The sequence below is a fragment of the Paroedura picta genome, chromosome 1, assembly GCF_049243985.1.
Source record: "Paroedura picta isolate Pp20150507F chromosome 1, Ppicta_v3.0, whole genome shotgun sequence".
NCBI classification, from domain to species: domain Eukaryota; kingdom Metazoa; phylum Chordata; class Lepidosauria; order Squamata; family Gekkonidae; genus Paroedura; species Paroedura picta.
The window spans coordinates 127,372,034-127,398,083 of NC_135369.1; positions in this window are offsets into that span (position 1 = coordinate 127,372,034).

Here is a 26,050-nt window from a genome sequence, read left to right on the forward strand (position 1 = left end):
GCTGTATTGCCCCACCCAGTACTTGCGGAGGGAACATGCTGATACAATCATGACTCATGCACATATGCGAGGTTTTCCGGGGTTCCTGATGGCCCATTTTCCTGGAACAAAGGGCCATCTCCGGGCCCTTGTCAAAAGGTGGAGGGGGACATTGAGGTTCTTTAGCGGCCATTGCCACCTCAACGATCGGGTGGGGCGCCCAGCTGCCGGCTTGCCTATGATCACCATGCCCTACCTCCGTGATCGCGGGCGCCTCTGATGGCGGGGTTCGGTCCGGTTCCCAAGCCACCAAGGACCGAACCACGACATTCTGCCCCCCCAAAGGTCCATTCTCCAACCCCCCGGGACGGCCAGGATACCGCTTGTGGAAACGTTCAGTGAGTCGGGGCGCAAGGACGTCCGCTGCCCAGACCCATTCCCGGTCCCCCAAAGCGAAGTCCTTCCATTCCACGAGGTACTGCAACTTCCCCCTGTGGAGTCTAGAGTCCAGGATATCCGCCACCTCGTGGTGCTCCCCCCCCGGCAGGATCTCGGGCGCTGGCGGGGAAAACACGGGGTGCCAAACGTCACCGTCCGGAGTTTTTTTTAGAAGGCTCACGTGAAAGACGGGATGGATGTGCCGGAGGTTCTTGGGGAGCTTGAGCTTGACCGAAACTTCGTTGATCGGGGCCAAGACCTCGAAAGGCCCCAAAAACCGAGGGCCTAGCTTCTTGCTGGGCAAATTCAACCGTAGGTTCCGGGTGGAAAGGTAAACTCGATCCCCCGGTCGGATCTCCTCAGCTGGTCGTCTCTTCCGGTCGGCGTCCTCTTTCTGCGCTGCCTTGACTTTGTGGAGCTGCTCCTGCAGCGACTTCCAGCAGCTCCCGGCACGCTTCCCCCACTCGCGAAGGTCGGCCGATTCCCGGGCGGGGACCTCTCCAAGCTCCGGGAAGTGTCTCAGGTCTGTCCCGTAGACGACGGCAAAAGGCGACATCTCCGTGCTGCTGTGGTCTGCGTTGTTGTACGCGAACTCGGCCAGGGGGAGCAGGGGCACCCAGGTGTCTTGATGATAGGAACCGAAACACCGCAAGTACTGCTCCAGTACTTGATTAACCCGCTCGGTCTGCCCGTCCGTCTGGGGGTGGTAAGCGGAGCTCAGCCCTTGCTCGATGTCTAACAGGCGCAGGAAAGCTTGCCAAAACCGGGACACGAATTGTGAGCCCCGATCGGAAATCACCTTGTCTGGCAGCCCGTGCAGTCGGAACACGTGATCCAGGAACATCCGAGCCAACTGTGAAGCACTGGGGACACTGGCGCAAGGAATGAAATGGGCCTGTTTGGAAAATAGATCTACCACCACCCAGATCACCGTTTTCCCCTTGCTGGGAGGCAAGTCTGTTATAAAGTCCATGGAGATCACTGACCACGGCCGGGTCGGGACCTCGAGCGGGTGCAGCAGACCTTTCGGCTTGCCAACCCCCGGCTTGCAGGTCAGGCAGACAGGACAACCACTGACGTAAGCTTTTGTGTCCCGCCGCAGACTGGGCCACCAAAACCGCCGCCGGGCCAACTTCCAGGATTTTACGAAACCGAAGTGCCCGGCGGTCTTAGCATCGTGGCAGAGGCTGAGGGCTTCCCGTCGTAGCCCTTCCGGGACGTAGACAGCCTCCCCCCTCCGCCAGAGACCGGAGTCCAAAATCAAAGAGTCCCGGAGCTCAGCCAGCTCCTCGTCTGTCCCGTAGGCTGCCACTAGGCGGTCTCGGAGCGGGGCGGTCGCCGGGTCGGGCTCCCATTCCTCCCTGGCCCGACGCCTAGTGACGACCCCCCGTCCCAGCTGCTCCTCACCAAACACGGACCTGGTGCAGGGAGCGTACCCCTCCCCATAATGCGGCAGACGGGAGAGGGCGTCCGCGAGGAAATTCTCTTTGCCGGGGATGTGACCAAGCTTGAAATTGTACCGCGAAAAGAACTCCGCCCACCTCATCTGCTTGGCGTTCAGGGATCGCGGTTGCCGGAGCGCCTCCAGATTCTTGTGATCTGTCCAGACCTCGAACGGCTCCTCTGTTTCCTCCAGCCAATGCCGCCATTCGGTGAGGGCGAACTTAATCGCAAACGCCTCCTTCTCCCAGGTAGACCAGTTCCGCTCCGTTTCGGCGAATTTTCGTGAGAGGTAGGCCGCCGGCCTCAGCTGTCCCGCCTTGTCTCGCTGCAGGAGAACCGCCCCGGCTGCTGCGTCGCTGGCGTCGACTTGTACCACCATCGGCTGGGTTGGGTCGACGTGCAGTAGCGTGGGCTCAGACGCGAAAGCTTGCTTGAGGGCCAGGAACGCTGCCTCCGATTTCTCATTCCAGCCGAGCGCTGCGCTGGGCCGCGTGGCGCGAGGACCTCTCCCCTTGGTACCTAGCAAGTCCGTGAGGGGAGCCACTACGGAGGAGTATCTGGGGATGAAGCCTCTAAAAAAGTTAGCAAACCCCAGGAAGCTTTGTAGCTGTTTCCGGGTGCGGGGCCTTTCCCAGGCCAGCACCGCCTGCACCTTCTCGGGGTCCATAGCTATGCCCTGGGCTGAGATGCGGTAGCCCAAATAGTCCAGGGAGGGATGGTGGAATTCGCACTTAGCCAGCTTCACGTATAGGTGGTTTGCCAGCAGGCGCTTTAACACCTCCCTCACCAGGGTCACGTGCTCTTGGGGATCTTGGCTGTAGATCAGGACGTCATCCAAATAAACAACCACCCCCTGAAACAGAAGGTCCTGCAACACCTCATTAATTAGACTCATGAAAACCCCAGGTGCCCCGCTTAAACCGAACGGCATCACTTTAAATTCGAATTGTCCCAATTGACAGTTAAACGCTGTTTTCCACTCATCCCCCTCCCGGATGCGTACCCGGTAGTACGCCTCCCTTAGGTCCAGCTTAGTGAACAGAGTCCCTTTGCCCAGCCGGGCCAGCAAATCCGGGATCAGCGGGAGGGGGTAAGCGTTCCCCGCTGCGATGGCGTTGAGGCCCCGGTAGTCCTGGCACAGCCGTCGGGACCCATCCTTTTTCCGGACGAACAAAACTGGAGCTCCCATGGGACTGGAAGCGGGCCGGATGAAACCTCGGGCCAGATTTTTACCCAAAAACTCCCGGAGGTCCTTGAGCTCACCCTCACTCATCTTGTAGATGCGCCCTTTGGGTAGTACCGCCCCCTCTGGGATGTTGATAGCGCAGTCCGTGCGGCGGTGTGGGGGTAGCTCGTCCGCTTCCCGCTCGCTGAAAACGGCTGCGAGGTCTCGGTACTCTGGCGGGACCTCGGGCTCTGGTATCTCCTGCTGCGCCGCCGCCGCTCCCCTGGGACGCGCCGCCGTCCTCTTGTGGCTGGAATTCTCGTGGGGGACCCGATGCCGTGCACCCACCGTCAAGTCGAACTTCAGGGTCCCCGTCCGCCAGTCCACCACGGGGTTGTGTTCCTTCAGCCAATCCAGGCCCAACACCGCCCGATATCCCGCTACGGGGACCTGGATCAGCCACCGCAGCTCTTGGTGGTCCCCTATGTGGATGGCGATAGGACCCACCTCCTCCCCGAAAGGTCCCCCCTGAATCGGGCTGCCGTCCATCTGGACGAAAACCAGGGGAACCTTCCGAATGCGCTTCGGTAGCCCCAAAGCCCGGGCTATCTGGGGGTGGACCATGCTGTGGTCGCATCCAGAGTCCAAAAGAGCCTCCCCCACCCAACTTAGTCCGTTCTCCGGGTTCCGGAGCTCTAAAATTACCACGTTCGGAGGTCGCGCCTCATGCTGTAGGGGTTTTCCCTCGCACCGCGGGACCTGCTGCCCGGCGCCGTCTACAGCAGGTCCTGGCCGTTTCCCGTCGCCTGGGCGCTTCCCGGTTCGTTGCGGAGGTCCTCCGCCCGGCGTGCCTGCTGGGGGCGTGTCGCACCTCCCCCCTGGGAGAGCCCGCGGTCCTCCCCCCCTTGCCGTTGGCACGCTGCTGCGAAATGTCCTGACCCCCCGCATTTCAGGCACAGACCTTCCCGGTGTCTCCTTTCCCGCTCGGGGTTCGGGGGTCGTTTGGGGCGAGAGTTGTCGGGGCCCGGGTCTCGGCGCCTCGGCTGACCCGCCTTTGGCCTCCCGGGGGGGTGCGGCGGCCCAACCCAGGCTGGCTTCCAGCTTGGCGACCACAAAACACCACCCCTCCAGTGTAGACAGATCTTCTTCCGTCCCCTTGATCACGGCCCATTCCCTGAGCTTCGGGTTAAGGCCCTCCCGGAAGTACTCGATTTGGGTCTCCTCGTTCCAGGAGAACACCTTGCCTGCTTCCCTCCGGAAAATGTCTATATAGTCCATAACCCCCCTAGTACCCTGTCGAAGTCCCTTGATCCGACTCTTTGCCTTGTCCTCAGCCTGGGGGTCCTGGAATCGTCGGCGGAGCGCGACCACGAAGTCCTGCAGGTCCCGCGTTGCCGGGTCGCCGCGCTCGGCCAACCCTAGGTACCACTGACCCGCCTTGCCCTGGAGACACGAGGCCACCCCCCAGACCAAGTCCTCGGAGTCCTCATACCGGTCTCCATACCTCCGGGCATGCGTCAGCGCGTGGAGGAGGAACTGCGGGAGGTCGTCCGGCGTCCCGTCGAAACGCGCCTTAAGCTCTGGGGGGGAACGTTTTGGAGAGTAGTCCGACCCCCTCCGGATCCGGGATTCTCGGCGTCCGCCGTCTCGTCCTGCTCCGCTCCACCGGCTACCAACTTGCCCAACGACGCCGTGCCGCTCCCTGCCTTGCACGTCGCTCCGGCGTTGGTCCGGCTCTCGCCGCCCCGTCGGCTCACCCGGGACCCCGAGATCCTCTGCTGTCTCGCCTCTCCGCTGGCCGTCTCGCCTACTCGGGACTGAAAACTGCTCCGGGTCGGGGTCCGGGGCCCGCTCACCAGTACCGGGCTCGTCCTCGTCGCTGGAGACGTCCTCACTCGACGCGATCCCCTCCGCCGTTGTATTACCAGTCCCTCCGGGCCCGGCCCGAGCTTGCTCACGGGCTTCAGCTGCCTGCAAGCGCCTGGCCAAGTCCGCCATGGCCCGCCGCAGGTCCTCTAGGGATTCCTCAGGTCCTACCGGGCGAAGCGCCTGCCTCAGCTGGGTGTCCCAGGTTGGGGCCAACCCCCCAGACCTCGGCGCGCTCCCCGCCGTGCTTGGGAACCCCATGGCCCGGCGCCTTCCCTTGGCCGCCGCTGCCGAGGGTCTCGGGGTCCCGGACAGCTGCTCCTGGCCCCCCGATTTTCGGAGGAAATCTCCCGGGGACATTAAACTCATGTTCCCGGGGTTCGTGGGGGTCGAGACCGCCCCGTTGCTTGAAAACGCCATCTCTGGATCCGTCCCGATAAGCGCTCGGATGCGATGCCGACCCTGGAGTTCGGTGGGAAGCTCTTACGATGTCGGGGACCCGCTTGCTAACTGAAAAAACAGGGTGCCCCTTTGAAGAAAACGTCACGCCAGGCCTGGTGAACGATACAACAGGAACAAGCTTTATTTCAGCAACGTGGAGTCCGCTGGTATGGAGTAAGAGCTTCCACCGAACTCCAGGTGGAAGCTCCCTTTTATACAAAACCCACCTCCTTAGGCTGTATTGCCCCACCCAGTACTTGCGGAGGGAACATGCTGATACAATCATGACTCATGCACATATGCGAGGTTTTCCGGGGTTCCTGATGGCCCATTTTCCTGGAACAAAGGGCCATCTCCGGGCCCTTGTCAAAAGGTGGAGGGGGACATTGAGGTTCTTTAGCGGCCATTGCCACCTCAACGATCGGGTGGGGCGCCCAGCTGCCGGCTTGCCTATGATCACCATGCCCTACCTCCGTGATTGCGGGCGCCTCTGATGGCGGGGTTCGGTCCGGTTCCCAAGCCACCAAGGACCGAACCACGACATTATGTTTATTGATGTTCTGCTTGCCTTGTACTTATATTGATAGTAAGACTAGGTTCTGTTATTCCAGACTTCACTCAGAAAAAAGGATCTTCATACATATGTTGTTCTTATCTGTCTTTTGCAAAAAATTTCCTGGCTCTGTTGAAAACAAGAAGCAACACTATCATTTTCTAGTAAATATTTTTTGTTCTTGTTCAAAGATATTTAACAAGGGAGGTATTCTTTTGATTGGCAGATATTTAAATGTAGTCTAAAATGTATCCATTTCTTAAATGGGCAGAGTATTTCTTATTGGCAAAGCCATTACTACATTCTTGTGCATAGTCAATACATACGTAGTATGAGAATACGCTGTGGTTAACCAATAAGAAACATAACCACTCAAGAGCAATTTCCCCCATTAATTAGTTCACACATACCAATGTTTAATACCACACACTATGTCTCTTTTAACATAGCAGGTACACTTATGTGAAAGTCCAATATGTCTTTGGCCGTTTGCCAACATGGTTATAGGCTTCATAAAAGATTAAGCACTTACTAGCATATGCCTATGGTCTAAAATCTCATTATCAGACTTATCTGGGGATGATTTTGTGCTTAAACACACACTGACATAACCTCATTGTGTTGTTGTAAGATGGGTTGTTATCGTTGTTATAAAGATTCATGAGATAATATTGTACAACACAATTTATGAATACTGTGCTATAAGATTAGTAAATAAATAATAGTGGGAAATATGTATTGGATGTTATCTTTCTCCAGAGTTATCTGCAATTCTCAGTTCTGTAGATACCTCCATTGTGACTAGGGAGGGAGTTTGTTTTAATGCTTAAACCTTCTCCTCAATAACCATATGTTATTAAGGTAGCAAGTGTTCACTGCCATGAGGTAACTTTGGTGATGAGCAAGTAGATCACTGAGACAGGAGTTGTATATGAACAACAAAGAAGATTTATTTATTTGCAAGCTGGTTTTAAAGAACATATCAACACTTATCTCTGGGCAGTCAAAGAACAAACCTGTCTGAGGAAAATAAATTTAAGATCATTATGGCTTTGGAGTATGGCTTAATTTTTTTTTAATGTTTTCATTTACTGGCTAGTCCCTAAATTGGCTCCTTTCTCACACAAAGGATACTGCCCACACCAACCTGCCATTTCCCAAGAATCAAAATGTCTGCTCCTTGCTACAGACAGGTCTCACGGCTGGGTACTCTATTTTCTCCCAGAAGTAGAGCTAGACCAGTCTGTCACACTACCAAGCAGAACTAGATTTCTGTCTGTTCTTTTACTGATATAGATCCAAAAACAATAATTGCATTCTCCAATAGGCAGATCTGGACTTTTCTGCTGCTGTGTTTCCATCCAATATCCTATCCCCCCCAAAAAAATGGGGTTGGAGGCTGAAGCAGCACTCCCAGAGGCTTGGCTGAGTAGTAGTTTTTGTTCCCTCAGGGGCAGAACAGCCTTCTGTGTATCACACCTATCAAAAGGAATTATAATTATTAAATGTTTCCAACCAGCAGGCATGTATAACCTTGATTAATGTATTTCAGTGCATTTATAAACACAGAACCATGTCCTGGTCCATAATCTGTGATGCAAAGGAATACAGTAGCAATTGAAAATATACTGGTAGAAAGTGCTGCCTATAGCTGCTGAAAAAAGATGAAGCAAACAAAAACAATAAAAGAGAAGTGTTACAACACAGAAGCCTTGGAGTGATGGGAGTGAAGCTTTTAGAGAGAGTTTCTGGATGGCAACAGTTATGTGATGGAGATGAAAGAACCAAAGACTGAAGTGACCTTTCTGGCAAAAGTATGTTTTAGTACTAGAGTTGTACTTGTAAATGTGTAGAATTCCATTTGTTACCATTATTCCAGAGCCTGTTACAATTCTAATCTGGGATGGGGGGGGGGTCTTTAAGGTACTACAGGACTCTTGCTTTTTTCTCCTGCTGCAAAGAGACTGACATGGCTACTCATGTTGATCTATCTCCAGCTTTTATTTGTTCTTTTTTTCTCTCACACATGAGGCTTGATGTTCATATTATTATGCAGTTTCGACAGGATGGCAGCAATGTCATCTGGAAAGTAGGAGTGATTAGATTTTTAGAGTGGTATAATACAAATTATCCTCCTACTTGCAATCCTGGAATAATAGTAGCAGATATCTTTTCCACTGTAAAACGTCATTTAAAAAAAAAGAATCTAATATCTGTATCCCATGCCAAGCAGTCTTTATTGATATGGTATACTTTGCATCTTCCTATAATAAAAGATAATACCATTTTTTTTAAAGAGAACAACTTTGCCATTAGCGTTTTATTTATTGCAGCACTCAGTTTTTCTCCTTTGGCATTCAAATGACGGGACCCAAATGACAAGCTATAGAAACTACTTAAGTATCAGCAGCATCTGCCTCTTTGGCAGGCTTCATTTGCAGATGCCTCTGGGTCTGTCAAAGAGTCATCTGTTGAACCAGTGGATAGGATGTCTGGCATTCATGGATGTTCTTTTCTCTAAATCCATCCCCCTTCTAGTAAAAGCCCTTTGTGCTTCCTAGAATACTTATTCTCTAGAAATCATCAATTTAAAAGACAAACAAAAAAGGATGTTTGGGCTCTATTTTATCCCTGAAACCCAAGGGATAAAGTCAGTTCAGAAAATATCTCTCGGTTATCTTACAGAATGATGGGTATATGGGAAATACATGGTTAGGGGTGATTCAAATATTATTTAGCCACATATAAAATTGTCTTTGGCTATGCAGCCATATTTTTCTCTGGACACCTAGGGCTACATTCTTACATACTTCCTTGGAGGTCAGCTGTACACTGACCTCAAAGAGACTTTCCATACTAAATAAGCTTAAGATCAGGTTGCACTGAATACAAAGGGAACCTTGATTATTGTCCAAATATATGTCTTTAAAAGATCCAAAAGCAAGAAATTTAACTTAGTTATCTTTGCCATTCTGCTGCAGGGCATTTTTTTTACTGTTTTCTAAATGAGCAATTTAAACTTAATAGTGGTTGCATTTCAGAGCAATGTCGCTAGGCTGTTGCTTTAAAAAAAACAAAACAGATATGGATACCGATTTTCAAAACTGAAATTTAAAACTTTTTGTTTGTGTGTTAAGCTGCAAAACAGAATCTGTTAGGAACTAAATTGAAATACTGGGTCATTGCAAACTGCTTTTCACAGCCTCCTTAACAAGTCTTATTTAAAAACAAAATGTGTTGCCCTTATTCAAAATTTTTATTAGCAGAGAACAACAAAGATATGTTCACACTATTAAAAAAAATAAAATCAATAACTATCTTTTTTTATGGTGCCAAGAGCCAACAAAACAAGTTTATCTAGTGAATATCATTCGGGAATTGCACAAGTCCAGAGTATTCTGACAATGTAAATTAGTTCTCTGGGAGACAGCTCCGCAGGCAGAGTTAATTGTAAAGACCAAGCCAATAACTAGCAACAGAAAGGAAATTTTATGTTAGTGAAAGACAAGAAAGCAGAACTGACAGCAGTGCCATGAAGTCTGACCTCCTCTGAGAAGCACAAATATGTCCATGAACATAATTTCTAGGATTAGTAAAAATCTAGCCATAGAAATGAATATTTTCTGTATTAAGAGTGCACTAATGGCCTCAAAGAAAGTTATGAGGAATCAGGCAGTGTAGGATCCTCCAAGAAAGATCTGACTTTGCAGATTAGATACTAGGGCTGATTCTGCACTTACTTTGTTTTTTTCCATTGTTGATCCTGTTGAATTCAGATAGATTTGAACCTGGGTCTTCCTTCCCCCCCCCCAATTGAAACAGAGTGTTCTGCTGGGAGAATTGTGGGCTTCTGGAGCACAGTCACTTTAAAACAGGACTGCTTTGCTATGTCAGCATTGCGAGCATGGACAGGAAGTTAATCTGCAAAACACTGAGCAGCTACGCTTATACTGGGGGCTTTAAAAGCCGGGTCTTCCAATATAGCGACTTATATCCGCTCCTGGATATTGCAGGGGATAGGTAGGGTCATTGCAGATCAATCATGGATGTTGCAGAGGAAAAATTTAAAGCATCCAAAATCAAAATGAAAATCAAATACAGTGCAGAGAGGAGGGGTTCATTTGGGCTGGAAGAGGATAAAAAGCAAAGTGCAGACTCGACCTAGGGATGGACACAAACCAGGAAGACTAAGGTTTGAGTTCAGATCATCACCCAAGGAGAAGCAGATCAGTAAGGCGTGGGTGGGTTCAAATGGAGAGCAGTGGTCAGTCATGTCAAGTAAGTGGACAGTAAAGACAAACACAGATCACCCCAAAATAAAAAGTAGTCCAGTTTATGTGTGGAGGATAAAATTGCATAGGACTAAATTGAAGCCCCCCCCCACCCCCCTTCTACCATGTCATTTCAATCCCCATTTCAATCCCCAGGGATCATGATTCTACTCCCAGGATGTGTCATTCCATTCTGGATGCTGTCAGCTTAGGCCCAATCACAATGGTAGGTTTCTCATTGCATTACAAAGGAGCAAAACGAGTCAGTTAGCATTCCTGGCTCTGTTATATCCAAGAGGCCTTTACACATTTCCATCAAATTGTATCTGAGGAATTATGTGTGCACATAAAAACTCAAAGCTTTAAAAAAAACTTTGTTGGTCTCAATGGTGCTACTGGACTCTAAATGTGTTCTGTATTTAACCTAAAAATGGCCTTGACTGTTTATGCACTGGGAACTTCACTGCCCCAGCTCCTGTGCATGAGCACAAATAGGGGGCGGATGAGGTGCACCAGGCCAAATGCCCTCCCATGTGGGTGCAGGAAGAGGTGGGGCAACCTGCCACGACTAAATCTCCAGCCTGCAGCCCGGCATGAAACCTCCAGTGCATAAATGGTCCTTGTGAGACAATGGTCCTTGTGAGAAAACAGTGACCAACAAGATTTTCAGGGACTCAGAATAACTTTTCTTCTGCAGATCAATATGGCTACCCTATGTAAAGTTTCTAGGAAGTTATTTAGTGGGAAATTAGGATTGATCTTTGGCAGGAGATAAGTTGAGGAAAGCGATGATAGTTCAGCAGAACTGTTACATCTTGCTGAGTTTGCTTCTCTTTATGTATACAGGCCTTTAAGTTCTGGAGATACCCTTGGGTTCTTTATATGAAGGTCAGAGCCTAAAATTGGGAAGCAGATCAGCTAGTGAGGAGAAAGAATCAGAAGCCACCTCCCCCTTCCCTTCTGGAAATCAGAAGGCTCCCCTCCCTTCTTTTTTAGTTTGCTGCATTATTATTTTTCACTTGTGCTTTTTTAATTACTGTGGATGCCCACTGAAGATAAGAAAAATACAAATACACTGAATAAATGACTATTGTGTGGCCCTTACAGGAAATCATCCAGAAATGAATACTCATACCTCTATAAATCAAAGAATCTGAATTAATGAGTGGACTGAATCCCTACCTGACTGAACCATAGACTAAATTATCACAAATTAGCTGTTATGTTCTGCAAGTTTAATTCCGTCCAATTAATTTCGGCTTTCCCTATCTCCACTTGTATGAAAGGGCAATTTGCTTAAATTTTAAATATCTGAACACAATTTTAATGTTACATTTTGCTCATACCGACCAAACTACAACTTTAACTGGTTTCAGCATAATTGACTTAATCTTTTTCACACTGATTTGTCTCATGAACAGAATTTCACAGAAGTGACTGCTGCTAAAATAGAAAAGTAAGATATTTAACTAACATTTTTAGATACTGTCTTAGGTCTCTGGTTTCCATCTGACTATCTGTTATTTTTGGTTATGCTTCTCCTCAGTAACCTGAAAAGCTTCAAAAAATATTTCCAGGCCAGGGCACCAAAGGAACACATTCCTACCCACTGCCGGATTACCTGAATTAACCTCTATGAATAAGCATGTCCACATCTCACAGTGAAATTATCAAGCTGACTGGCATGAAATCAGCAATTGTATATAATAAGAATGTTTTCCAGCAGAGTTGTAAATTAAGGCAAAGAGGTTCATTTTGGAATAAATGAAAGCTGATAACCAAGGCTGAAAGCATTATAAGAAGTTTGCTAAAGGGGTTATTTAAATGAAGAGTTTTAAGAGCAACCATGCTGATCACATCAGTGTTCCACCTAGTCCAGTATGATATTTCTCTACCTTTTCAACCTCTCTGATATCATTTTGAGATCTACTGATCAGAATTGTGCACAATATTCCAAATGTGACTGAGCCAAAGGTCACTAAAGAATTGGCTATATGATTTCCACTCCCTTTCCTAATAATATTTTATACAGAATTCATTTTTTTACTACTCCATACTAGGGATGAGTGATTTGACTTAAATAAGCCTGATAATACTTGTATCTATGCTGATTCAAGTATTTCAGCTTTTCTGAGTTAAATCAAACATCCCATCAGTTTAAAGTCACTGGATCACAGAAGCCTGAATCAATTCAGGGTTTGGGGTTTTGTTTTGTTTTTTGGCTGATTTGCAATTTGGGCATTGGGTTGAATTCTGGAAAAGATAAGCAGTATATAAAGTTTTTGCCAATGTGTATTTTTAAAATTAAAAAAAACAGCAATGCAATACTTCACTAGAATGATTTTTAAAAAAGCAGGGATCAGACAGTTCCTAGAGCCTTTAATTTAAAATTTTTAATAAAAAAATAATTTCTCAAGGATGCTTTAGGTTTATCTCACATTGAGCAGAGGGTTGGACTATATGGCCTGTATGGCTCCTTCTGACACTATGATTCTATTAAATTGACCGGATGGGAGAGGAAGGGGGAAATGGGCAGACAACAACCCTTGGGAGTATTTCTTATCTCCCCCCCCCCCCCCCCACACACACATATGTCAGGAGGAAAAGGGGAGAGCATCTGGAGGAAATTGGGCATCCACAAGAAAGGCTTGGCTATATTTCTAACCTGGAACCCTGCTTCTCACAAGATTTAAGAGGGTCTTATAAAATAAATAAATACTGCTTAAGCAGTACTGGAGTGTAGACAAGACAAAGACTACTTAGAAGTGAGAAAAGCTTTAAGAATTGCTTCTTACATTTTCAAAAGGCACCCTCTGCCTGAACCTGACTAATGAGCAGAGACCAACCAGCATCACATGAAAAAAACCCCAACCTTGGCAATTCATTTTTTCTTATTCGTATACAAATGAGGGGGAAAAATGGAGAAAGAAGAAATATGCATAATGCAAGAACAGGATGCAAATTAAAGGGATAACTTGAATTCACTGATAATCAGAATCAAGCTGTGCATGCAGAAAGGGCCCATATGTACTTTGACTCAATTATATTCAGTCTGCTAGCTAAGATTGAAGGTATGATAATATAGTTGTATTTAACAATGAAATGATATATTTATTTATCAAATTTATTTCCTGACACTCTCAGCAGTGGGCTACAGGTTAAAACCCCAATTACAATAAAATCCCCAAACACAATTAAAATAAAAATAATAAATAACAGCACCAACAATGCCAGCATAAACACTCCCCCCTAATCCCCACCCTCCACAAAGTCCCGGTTAGCCAACCCATGTGGCCAGTGGCTGATGTCAATCCCAATAGCCACCTTCCTAAAAGGGGGGAACAGAAAGGAGACCCAGGTTTTTCTGTCCCAAGCCTCAACCAAGGGTCCAGCAGAAGACTGTTTTTCAGGCCCTGTGGAACTGTGGCAGCTCATGTTGGCGTTGCTGTGAAGCGGAAGCCGTTGTAGTGGTTTGTCACTTCGATGTGACAGAAGAACACAAGCAACACAGGTTTGTAGGTTTCTTAACCTTTTATGTACAGAATATTTACATGTTATCCAGCAGAGTGCTGCGCGCACAATGGCATTTCAGAGAGAGAGACAGCTTCCCCATCACTCCTTATATACACAACCTATGTACATGCAACCTTCTCTAGTATTGCATCAGCTTTCTATCCAGCCAATAGAAGCATTTGTGCTGTGTCATTCCTGTGCACCTGACACTTCTCACATGATCAGTACCTGTCAGTTAGATCAGTTTGATCAACTTCACGCTGTTAGCTGTCACTTGGTACATTATACCAACACCCCTCCTCAGATAACAGAGTGAAGTCCTAACATGTTACTAAACAGTTCATGTTTGTTTATACATACAGGCTTTGCGAATACATCAGATACATTCTCATCAGTTCTGCAATTTTTGTGAAAAACCTCTTGCCACAAGCCTAGCTTTTGCCTGTGAAGAACCGTCTGCCTTTTGCTTCAGACGATAAACCCATTTACAAGATATAGGCTTTTTTCCTTCAGGTAACTCTGCCTCTGTGAATACTTCGTTGTTTACCAGTGAGTCAAATTCCGCCTGCATGGCTCCTAGCCAGGCACCCCTTTCTGGTTCTGCAAAACTCAGAATTTCCTTGAAACTCTCTGGCTCCTGTGTGCCAACAAAGTTTATCACTGGAGTTCCCAGAGTCTCATACTGCAAGCGGTTTGGTGGAACCCCTGCAGTCTTTCTAAGAGTTGCTCTGACACTTGGCTTAGTCTCTGAGCTTGCCTGCATCTGCTGAGATGGAACAGGCATTTGACCTCCCTGGTCATTGTGATTTGTTTCACCAGCATCTGGAGTAACTGGCAGCATAGCCATTTCAGGACTCTGTATGTGAGACCAGTTATTCTGCTCATTGAATGAAGCAGAACGGCTGAACCTCACTCCAGTTTGTCCCTCTTGAAAACGATATGCCTTCATTCCAGACTGATAGCCAATGAATTTCAGAAACTTTGACCGTGGCCCTGCCTTAGTTCTCTTTGCTTTGGGAATGGACACCCAAGCCCCAGACCCAAACACTCGCAAGTAGTTCAATTTAGGCAGTTTTCCATACAATAGGAAGTATTTGTTATGTGCGAAGTCGTGTCCGACCCATCGCGACCCCATGGACAATGATCCTCCAGGCCTTCCTGTCCTCTACCATTCCCTGGAGTCCTTTTAAGTTTGCACCTACTGCTTCAGTGACTCCATCCATCCACCTCATTCTCTGTCGTCCCCTTCTTCTTTTGCCCTCGATCACTCCCAGCATTAGGCTCTTCTCCAGGGAGTCCTTCCTTCTCATGAGGTGGCCAAAGTATTTGAGTTTCATCTTCAGGATCTGGCCTTCTAAAGAGCAGTCAGGGCTGATCTCCTCTAGGACTGACCGGTTTGTTCGCCTTGCAGTCCAAGGGACTCGCAAGAGTCTTCTCCAGCACCAGAGTTCAAAAGCCTCAATTCTTTGACGCTCGGCCTTCCTTATGGTCCAACTTTCGCAGCCATACATTGCAACTGGGAATACCATAGCCTTGACTAAACGCACTTTTGTTGGTATGGTGATGTCTCTGCTTTTTAGGATGCTGTCTAGATTTGCCATAGCTTTCCTCCCTAGGAGCAAGCGTCTTTTAATTTCTTTGCTGCAGTCCCCATCTGCAGTGATCTTGGAGCCGAGGAAAATAAAATCTGTCACTATCTCCATTTCTTCCCCATCTATTTGCCAGGAATTGAGAGGGCCGGATGCCATGATCTTTGTTTTCTTGATGTTGAGTTTCAAGCCAACTTTTGCACTCTCCTCCTTCACCCGCGTCAACAGGCTCTTTAGTTCCTCTTCACTTTCTGCCATTAGAGTGGTATCATCTGCATATCTGAGGTTGTTGATATTTCTCCCTGCAATCTTGATCCCAATTTGTGACTCCTCTAATCCCGCCTTTCTCATGATGTGCTCCGCATACAAGTTAAATAGGCAAGGCGACAGTATACAGCCTTGCCGAACTCCTTTCTCAATTTTGAACCAATCCGTGATTCCATGTTCAGTTCTCACTGTTGCTTCTTGACCTGCATATAAATTTCTCAAGAGACAAATAAGATGCTCTGGTATTCCCATCTCTTTAAGAACTTGCCACAATTTGTTGTGCTCCACACAATCAAAGGCTTTAGCATAGTCAATGAAGCAGAAGTAGATGTTCTTCTGGAACTCCCTAGCTTTTTCCATGATCCAGCGTATGTTGGCAATTTGATCTCTAGTTCCTCTACCTCTTCGAAATCCTGCCTGTACTTCTGGAAGTTCTCGGTCCACATATTGCTGGAGCCTAGCTTGTAGGATTTTGAGCATAACTTTGCTAGCATGAGAAATTAGTGCAATGGTGCGGTAGTTTGAACATTCTTTGGCATTGCCCTTCTTTGGGATTGGAATGTAAACTGACCTTTTCCAATCCTGTGGCCATTGCTGAGTTTTCCAAATTTGCTGGCATATTGAGTGTAGCACTTTTACTGCATCGTCCTTTAAGATTTTGAATAGTTAATAGGAAGTATGGAATGTGATTAACAGAACTCGACCACACACGGTTACATACATAACAGGCCGCACTGACAGCCTCTGCCCACAGACACGTAGACGACCTTGTGTCTTTTAACATACACCACATGACTGTCTGCAGTCTGCCTATATGTCTTTCAGCCACTCCATTTTCACTGGGACACCCAGGATTTGCTATCCTATGGCTGATGCCATTTTTCTCCAGCCACTGCTCAAAATCATGAGAAATAAACTCACCCCCAAAATCTGTTTGTATGGAGGACAGTTGACACCCCAACTGCTTTTGTGTTTTAAGACACCAGGTTTTAAATAGCTTGAATGTGTCTGACTTGTGCCTCATAGTTAGTGTCCAGCAGAACCTGCTATAATCGTCCACTATACAAAGCATGTACTGCCGTCCTGAGACACTAGATGGCATCTTTCCCATAAGATCCATGTGTATTAGCTCAAGAGGTCTATGTGTTACTCTTGTGCTTCTTTTAGCCACTGGATACGCCTTGGCTTTTACTTCCTTACACACCTGGCAATCCAAATAATTTGTACACTCCGAGATGTCACCAACCCCAAGAATATCTAAGGTTTTTTTCAATGTTGAGTATCCTATATGCCCAGCCCTTCGGTGCAATAAATGTATACAATTATTGTGAATGGGAGTGTTATCAACAACCTGTGCACTTTCTGAAGTCTCCTTCAACAGATACACACCATCAGACAAACACCCCTGCACCAACTCCTTTCCTTCTTTCCAAATTGAACACCCCTTATTAGTGAATATGACATTAAACATTTCACTTGTTAAGACAGACACACTTAGGAGATTGGAACGAAGTGAGGGAACACACATTACATTCTTAAAAGTACAATTAAGGTGTGGGAGATATAGTGAACCCATACAGACAACTTCTATTGTTTGTCCATCAGCCAGCCGCACTTCCTTTAGCTGGGATGTCTGAATGTCTGTCAGCAGCCTCTGGTCATTGCAGAAGATCCCTGTAGCTCCGCTGTCGATTACCCAGTCCCCTCCTGAGGGTAATGCTGTGTTCACGAGCTTGATCGTAGCAGTACCCATTATCCTTTGGGCACTATTTGTAACATCCTTCACCGATTGGGAATTAGCTTTTGAACAGAAACGAGCAATGTGTCCCATTGACTGACAAATCCAGCACTTTCTCACTCTCCCAAACACCTTCTCCTGCTTTTGGAAGTTGCTTGCATGCTTGCCCTTAGGTTTTACATAGACAGCAGCCACCTGGGAGCCGGAATATTCTTTACATTCCACAGACGAAGTCGATTTTCCTTTGGCCATATGCCCAGACACAGATAAGACTCCCTTGGCAACTTGCCTGGACTCAAAATCTTGTAGTCGCCCAGTGACTTGGCTCCATTCCAAATCACGTGCTTCATAGCCCTCCAGGCTGGAAACGACTGGTTCAAACTCAGGTAACAGAGATGAAAGCAGAATGAAAATGCGATCCAATTTCGAGGTATCTTTTCCTCTAAGCTCCAAATTACGAAAGCACTCACCCAGAGCATCAATATGTGATCTCACAGACTGACCTGGCAGCATCTGAGTTCTATACAACCTCCTTGACAGAGATATCAGCGTACCGGCCGAGTCCTGGAGATAAACATTGCTCAGAGCAGTCCATGCCTCGCTCGCAGAGTCAGCATTGTAGATATGCAGCAATTGTTGATCATTCACAGCTAACACAATTGTAGCAAGAGCCCTCTTATCAGCCACCTCTTCCTGTGAACTCGGTTTGGAAGGGGGATTCTCCACATACCTCCAGAGCCCTTCTCTGGTTAGATAATGCTTCATCCGCAGCGCCCACACATTGTAGTTTTCCGAGTTGAGCTTCTCCACGGGGATAGCAGCTGTACTCGTCATCGCAGCTGGAGAACTCATCAACACGTCTCTCTTCCCGCCTGCCTCCGTACCTTCAGCACCGGCAGATAACTGCTTCTCCTCAGCAGACATCCAAGCACTCAGGATAACACCACTGCCACAAACTCACCACTGCAACCACTGCAACCTCTGAGCCCATAGCCCTGTTGGCGTTGCTGTGAAGCGGAAGCCGTTGTAGTGGTTTGTCACTTCGATGTGACAGAAGAACACAAGCAACACAGGTTTGTAGGTTTCTTAACCTTTTATGTACAGAATATTTACATGTTATCCAGCAGAGTGCTGCGCGCACAATGGCATTTCAGAGAGAGAGAGACAGCTTCCCCATCACTCCTTATATACACAACCTATGTACATGCAACCTTCTCTAGTATTGCATCAGCTTTCTATCCAGCCAATAGAAGCATTTGTGCTGTGTCATTCCTGTGCACCTGACACTTCTCACATGATCAGTACCTGTCAGTTAGATCAGTTTGATCAACTTCACGCTGTTAGCTGTCACTTGGTACATTATACCAACAGCTCAGGCCCCCAGCTCATTGAGGAGCTCATTCCACCAGGCTGGAACCATGACTGAAAAGGTCCTAATTGAAGGTGGGCACATGTCCTGAGGTCCAGGGCTCACCAACCTATTCATACCTGCAGAGCTCTGGGGGGGGGGCATAAGGAGACAGATGGTCCCTCAGACATGGGTGGCCCAGACCATGTATAGCCTTGAAGGTAAGTACCAAAACATTGAACTTGATCCAGAACACCACTGGTAACCAATGCAGTTGCTTCATTACTGGCTGAATATGCCCCCCCCCCAAGATGTTTCAGTAAGTACCCTAGCCATCAAATTCTGCACATGGCACTGAAAAATATTCATCTTTCCTCTCATTTATTATGATAATTTTAATCAAATTCTGGAGTTAAGCTATATAATCACCATGAGTTTTATTATTCTTGGTTTTTATAATTGTATCCAGAACATCCAGAGTTGTTACATTTCGAGCTATATTTAATTTGTGATATTAAAGGACTCATCTAAATCCGGTATTTTTGTTTGTTTTAAAAGGCTTATTAGTTAGTCTGAGACACCATATTTTACCTCTGGTTTCATTAAGTGAGATTTCTAATGAAATTAGTGCATGGTCAGACAGAATACTGTGTTATATAAACCTTGGTAGAATTAAAATTCTAAATTAATAATCTTGAAACCAGAAACGTATTGATTCTAGAATATGTTACATATACAGGTGAACAGTAAGTGAAACCTCCCTCAGTAGGATAAAATTATGCCAAACATCAATTAACTGAAGAAAATAAAAGGCTCATTTAAAATAAGAGGTTAAATTTTCCATGTTTCTCTTAACCCAGTTCTGCCCTCACTATTATTCATCTTAAAATACCAGCCTGTAATTAAGTTTTCTTCTGTAAATGAGATCCATCTTCTATTAAAAAAAAAACAAAAAAAACCCTCCTTGATTTAAGATTTGGAGCATAGTTGATTCTAGTATTACATATTTTACCAAAGACTGAGATTTTCAAAAAAAAGATATCTACCATCTTTGTCTGATAATGATTTTTGAACCAAGATGTTAGCCTGTCTAAAATAATTGCCTCTCCTTTGTTCTTTGACACAGCAGATTGATGTAATAAAAATTAATTTTGCACTAGAAAAGAGCACAAGTCCAGTAGCACCTCAAAGACTAACAAAATCTGTGGCAGGGTGTGAGCTTTGTGAGTCCCTGCTCACTGCTTATTTCTTTGAAAAAGTGAGCAGTGACACATCAACACTCATACCCTGCCACAAATGTTGGTAATCTTTGTGCTACTGAATTCTTAGGGCAATTCTGCACCAGGATCTATGTGGCAAATTGGTTGCGGAATGAAAAAACGCCATTTTAAATAGTAGAATTTGTCGTTATGCATACCTGGCTTTGTAGTGGAATCCAGTTGCGTTTCTATCGTTTCCCACAGGTTTCCGGTCTCTGCAAAAATCGCTAGCCAGGAAGCGATATTGCCGAGCTCGTCCCGCCCCGGCTGTCAAGCAGCCAATGGGCGGCTGTTATCATCATCCCAAAAAGCCCCTTTCCCTTTAAGGAAGTTTTAAAAAACCACACACACACGTTGCAACGAATCTGCGTTGATTTGTTGCAATGGAGAGACCCATCTAGGTAGCAGGTGGTGTTTAAACTGCCATTTCATCGTTGCCATGCTCCCCCTGAGTAAAAAAAAATACCCCCCCCCCGGCATGGGCGCAATTTTCGGCCGAAAATACAGTAAAAAATAAAGGGAAAATAAACCAGCAAACGGGGCTGTGTGTTGTTTCATGCTTAGTGACTTAAAACAGCTCTGTAGCCAGGGAAGCCTCGCTGGGTAAACAAAGGCTTGCCGGTGCGTTTATCTCCGCTCGCTCAGAGAAAAAAAATGGCGATCGCTTCGCCGGAAGATCAGAGGAGAGAGCTAGGGGATGGGACTTTGCAGAAACCGCAACAATGGTAACGCAGAGAACTTTTTTGCTAGTGTTGCTGATTGGTTGCAAGAGTGTAGCGCTTTCCAGAGGGTGAATTCACTTTTTGGGATTTCCCTGAAAGCGCTACAATGAAGCGCTTTTTGCAGATCGGTTTCAGGAGTGTTGCAGATTGTCAACGACGTTGTGCATAATGGCAAAACTGTAGCGATTTCAATTTGTAACCATTGTGCTATTTTGGATGAGTGTGGAATGGCCCTTACTCTTTTTTACTGCTAGAGTCAAACACTGTTACCCATCTTAATTTTAAACTAGCACTAGAATTGTACTGGCCTGCTAACATGCTAAGCATGCCTTCACCTCTGATCCAAGGATGGGATGACCAAGAGACACCATATTGTGTGAAGTAGGCAGGGATAGCAAAACCTCAACTCCATTCTTTTCAGCTCCTCTCCAACTCCTTTTGACTTGAGATTTCAACAGCTGCTAGCTTTCTGAAAAAGGGGACCAGAAATGTGCTGATTTGGTAACACATAGACCATGCCTCTTCTCTGCTGTCCAGAGGATGCTCATAGATGCTGCACTTCACAGGATAGACAGGGATATGAAGATCCGCACCCCTGTTCTTCCTGTCTCCTCACCTTCTCCCGCTACCTCCTTACTTACATGTTTGTTTCAGTATGTAACACTTCATATTTTCTGAGGCTCATGTTACCCATAATTACCTACTCATACAATTTGGAAAGACACTTTTGACTTCTATTCAATATGCTTTAGTACTCAAAAGCTTGAATAATTTGGTATTGAACTGTGATAGCTTTTCAACTATGTGCCTGTTTGATTTAATTTTTATATTGATCATCCCAATAAACTGGCTCAGGGCATCGGACAATATTATATATGCATATGTTGTTGTTTGGTGCAAAGTCATGTCCGACCCATCGCAACTCCATGGACAATGATCCTCCAGGCCTTCCTGTCCTCTACCATTCCCCGGAGTCCATTTAAGTTCGCACCTACTGCTTCAGTGACTCCATCCAGCCACCTCATTCTCTGTCGTCCCCTTCTTCTTTTGCCCTCAATCGCTCCCAGCATTAGGCTCTTCTCCAGGGAGTCCTTCCTTCTCATGAGGTGGCCAAAGTATTTGAGTTTCATCTTCAGGATCTGGCCTTCTAAAGAGCAGTCAGGGCTGATCTCCTCTAGGACTGACCGGTTTGTTCGCCTTGCAGTCCAAGGGACTCGCAAGAGTCTTCTCCAGCACCAGAGTTCAAAAGCCTCAATTCTTTGACGCTCGGCCTTCCTTATGGTCCTTATGGTTCCTTATGCTTATACATAGAATTAAAATAATTAAAATTAGATTAAAACAGTTTAATTTGGAAATGTTCACACTGAATGTATGGAATAGCATTGTTTTTGTTTGATGAAGCAGATTTTCTTAATGAGCTGCTCTTTTCTTTTAAATAATGTTAAATCTTAGATCTGAGAATGAGGAAGCATTTACTCAAGACATAGAAACTGGGGCCTCAAACTTTCTGGTTAGTGAATCAAGGCAGTGCTGATAACAGAAATATATATACATATATCATAGGTATTACTGTGAAGTATCAAGATGGATGGATGGATAGATGGATAGATCTTGATAGTTCACCCAAGTATCTATGATTTTTTCACTTTGGTTTGTGAATGTTGGGCCTACATTCTGCAAATGCTTAGAAGTTATGCCCAAGTTATGCAAGTAGTCTGATCAAAAGAAAATCCTGAGCCCGCTCTTAATTACTTCTGAATTCCAAACTGTGAAGTTTGAGGCAATAAAGTAATTTTTATGATAATTACAGGAACACAAGATACAAGGACAAGTAAACTTTATAAATACACAATGAGGAACTTACAGCAAAGTGACCAAATGGGCAAAGTGATCAGTTTGGTGTAGTGTTTAAGAGCAGTGGCTTCTAATCTGGCAGACTGGATTTGATTCCCTGCTCTTCCACATGCAGCCAGCTGGGTGACCTTAGCCTCAACACAGTCCTGATAGTGTTGTTCTCACAGAGCAATCCTGTCAGAACTCTCTCGGCCCCACCTACCTGTGGTGGAAAAAGGACGGGAAGGTGATTAAAAGCTGCTTTGAGACTCTGAAAAGCAGGGTATAAAAACAACTCCTCTTCTTCTCCTTCTCCTCTTTGTTTCCACCACTGAATTTACACAGATGTAGGTTTAAGGGTTTGTGAGAAGAAGAAATGATTCCTCAAAGTCAAAAAAGCCATTCTTGAAGATTGGCAGACATGTTTAGGGATGTCCACTTAATATGTAATAATTTTGGATCCAGATATTTGTGGGGAGGCACTACTTTTATTATCCTGATTTTTTAGACGTGTTATTCCTATATTGGCATTTTTTTTCAGATCTTAAAAATGTAGGATCATTACTTTTTAACCAAAGATACCATATAGATGCCTCATTCATTCATTTGTTCATTAATTCGTTCGTTCATTCATATTATTATCTTCATGGAGGGAAAGAGAGGAAGCCAGTCCTCAACTTAACATGGTGACATTATCCCTGATGGATAATGTGGGGGAAGGCATGGACAATGCATCTAATCTAATTATAAATAAATAAATGATGTCTTCTCACTACTGCCAGAACTGGTCACATAGTTGGGCAGTCAAATTTCTTGACTAGTGAGATTTGGTTGTTTCAGCAACCATTTCCTCTCCCACCACTGTGGTATTTTTAAAATTGGTAACTGAAGAAGAGTTGTTGTCTTTATCTCGCTTTGCATTTATGAAAAGAAAATCAAAGCAGCTTACAATCACCTTCCCTTCCTCTCCCCATAACGGACATCCTGTGAGGTAGATGAGGCTGAGAGAGCTCTGACAGGACTGCTCTGTGAGAACAGCCCTATCAAGACCGTGACTAGGCCAAGGTCACCTGTCTAGCTGCATATGGAATAGTGGGGAAACAAACCTGACTTACCAGATAATGAAGCCATCGCTCTCAACCACTACACCAAGATGGTTCTCGGTATAATAGTATAGAAATATGCATATCAGGTTCCATGAATTCCCAGCATTTATTTTTAAAAGTCTGTTGCACAGATGTAAAGAAACAGGCTCTGCAGCAGAAGGAGATATACTTGTTTTTTGAAATGTATGTTGGCCTGCTGAAAATCTTGGCAACTCTCTATGTAGACGTTCCCCAAGAATATGTAGAATGAATAGCATCCATTTCTGTTCTGGGAATTTTTACCCAAAATATCCTATCGATGGCCTATTATTTTTTTTCTCCGTTTAAAATGTCTAAAGAAACTATTGCCATGAAGTAAACTGTGCCAAATGTTCTACAAATACCTTTATTTTGTTTTACACAATGCATTAGCTTAAATAATCACATTTTTCTTTCATTGCCCTTGTTGCCCCACTAGCCCCTATCTGGGCTCTGCCCCTGCCTTCCCTCTCTGTTAACGAAATTAAATGCTCTGAGTAAAGCTCATAGCCTGAGTCTTATATAATGATTCAATTAAGAATTAATCAGGCATCTTCTATCTTAATTAAACATTAAACTGCTCCCCCCAAAACTTATTCACACTAATAGAGATGCAGTGATAAGTTGTTCCTTCCTTCCTACATTATGCAGATTCATTGTTGCAAAGGAGAAGCAAATATATGTAAAATGTCGGAACACTAAACTGTTAAAATCATTACACAGTTGTTAAGATCATTAAGGTTATTGAAAAAATTAAAGCCTGTTGTTCAATATTAGCCTCAGCCTAAAAGGTACTAAACAAATGTGCAGGCCACACAAACTGATGTTCAAGTTGCTTCTGTTTAACTATCTCCAAGCAGACAAATCAAGACCAATGGTGCCAGAAACTAAAGCTATAATCATATGCTGATCTACTCCAAGTAAGCACCATTAAAATTGTGGGAGGTACTTCTTAGTAACGGAACATAAAACTGTGTTAAACATAAAACAGATATAGTAAACCATGGATTAGCACCATGGAGGCCAACCATTGACAAATGCACTATAAGTAAAGTACATGCATGCCATGGTACTCATCCAGCCTTCTAGCATGTGCCTTGAACTGGTTTTGCTTTGAGACGTGTAAGCTAGATGAAAGCATCAGTGCAATGCTTAGGAAGACAAGATGAAGTACAGGCTTGACTGTACATAGTAGGACTCTGAGTCACAAACCTGTGCTAGTTGTTACTAGCTGGATTTGTGAAGCTGTCCTTACTAGGAATGTGCATTTGGTTTACCTGAACAGAAAAAAATACCAAATAATGCCTTACCTTACTAGTATTTAAAACAATTATTTTTAATCCAAACACACATTCGATAATCTGTTCTGGCTAATAGTTTGGATAGAAAGAAGGACAATAACAATGACATGTTTAGTGATTGGATGGCCAACTATACAGTTTTTATGGTGTTGGTTCAGTTCACCTATCCAGAATGGGGGTGGCATCTGTTTTCTGGGTATGGGCCCTAGCATGGGAGTACACAACTGTGAAGTATGATGAGTTGTTTCAGAAATGGGTATCTCGCAGAAAGAAGATCAGTTGGGACCTGATTAATGATACACTTTGGTTGTTGCTGTTGGGTCCCCACATCTAGGCCTGGGCTGACCCTTCCAAAGTGAGCAAGTAGGAGGACAGGTGCAATCCATCCCACATGGGCTATGTTGGAAATTCAGTCAGGTGCCAGGTGACCTGATATAAATTTTATCATTGTTGTGAGCAACAATGATAGGCAAACACCCCAGGTTTCTGTACCCCCATCAATTGACCACCTAGTAACCCTTTCCGGGTGGCTTCCCTCTTTAATGGTGCCTCTCACAAGAAGAGAATGTCTAATGGCACTTCAGCCTCAACAACTGCCCTAGCCTTGGATGGAAGTTGGTCTTCACCCTAGTTGGGGTTGACCACCCCTTGTTCCTGAAGTCTGTTAACCCTTTAAGTTAGCTGTCAGTTACCTCTGGAATGGTTTTACTAATAGGTTTTGCATACTATTTACTGACCTATCTATTCTCATGGACTCAGCCAGCGATATATTTGAGTTTGTGACATCAAAGATAGCCAAGGAGTACTCCAAGGAGTATATCACAGGACGCGTCAATGCCCCCATTTCACCAATCTCTTTGTTTCACCTTTAGGGTATCCAAAAGGGTACTAGGCAAATATAGGCTAATTCATCATCTGTCATGACCCAAGGGCTCATCAATCAATGATGTTATCCCCCCAGAGTTTTGCTCAGTAAGATATACTTTCTTTGATCATGCCATTAGATTTGTTAGATAATGCAGTACTACTGCCCTGATGTCAAAATGTGACTTCCATTCAACCTTCTGGCTGATCTTGGTGAACCTCCAGGATTTCTGTTTGGTTTTAAGATCGAGGGATCTGATTGCAGGTACTACATTCTAGGCTCACAGCTATGAAGTTATTTTGTTCAGACCTTTAGGAAATGCTTTCCTGGCATGG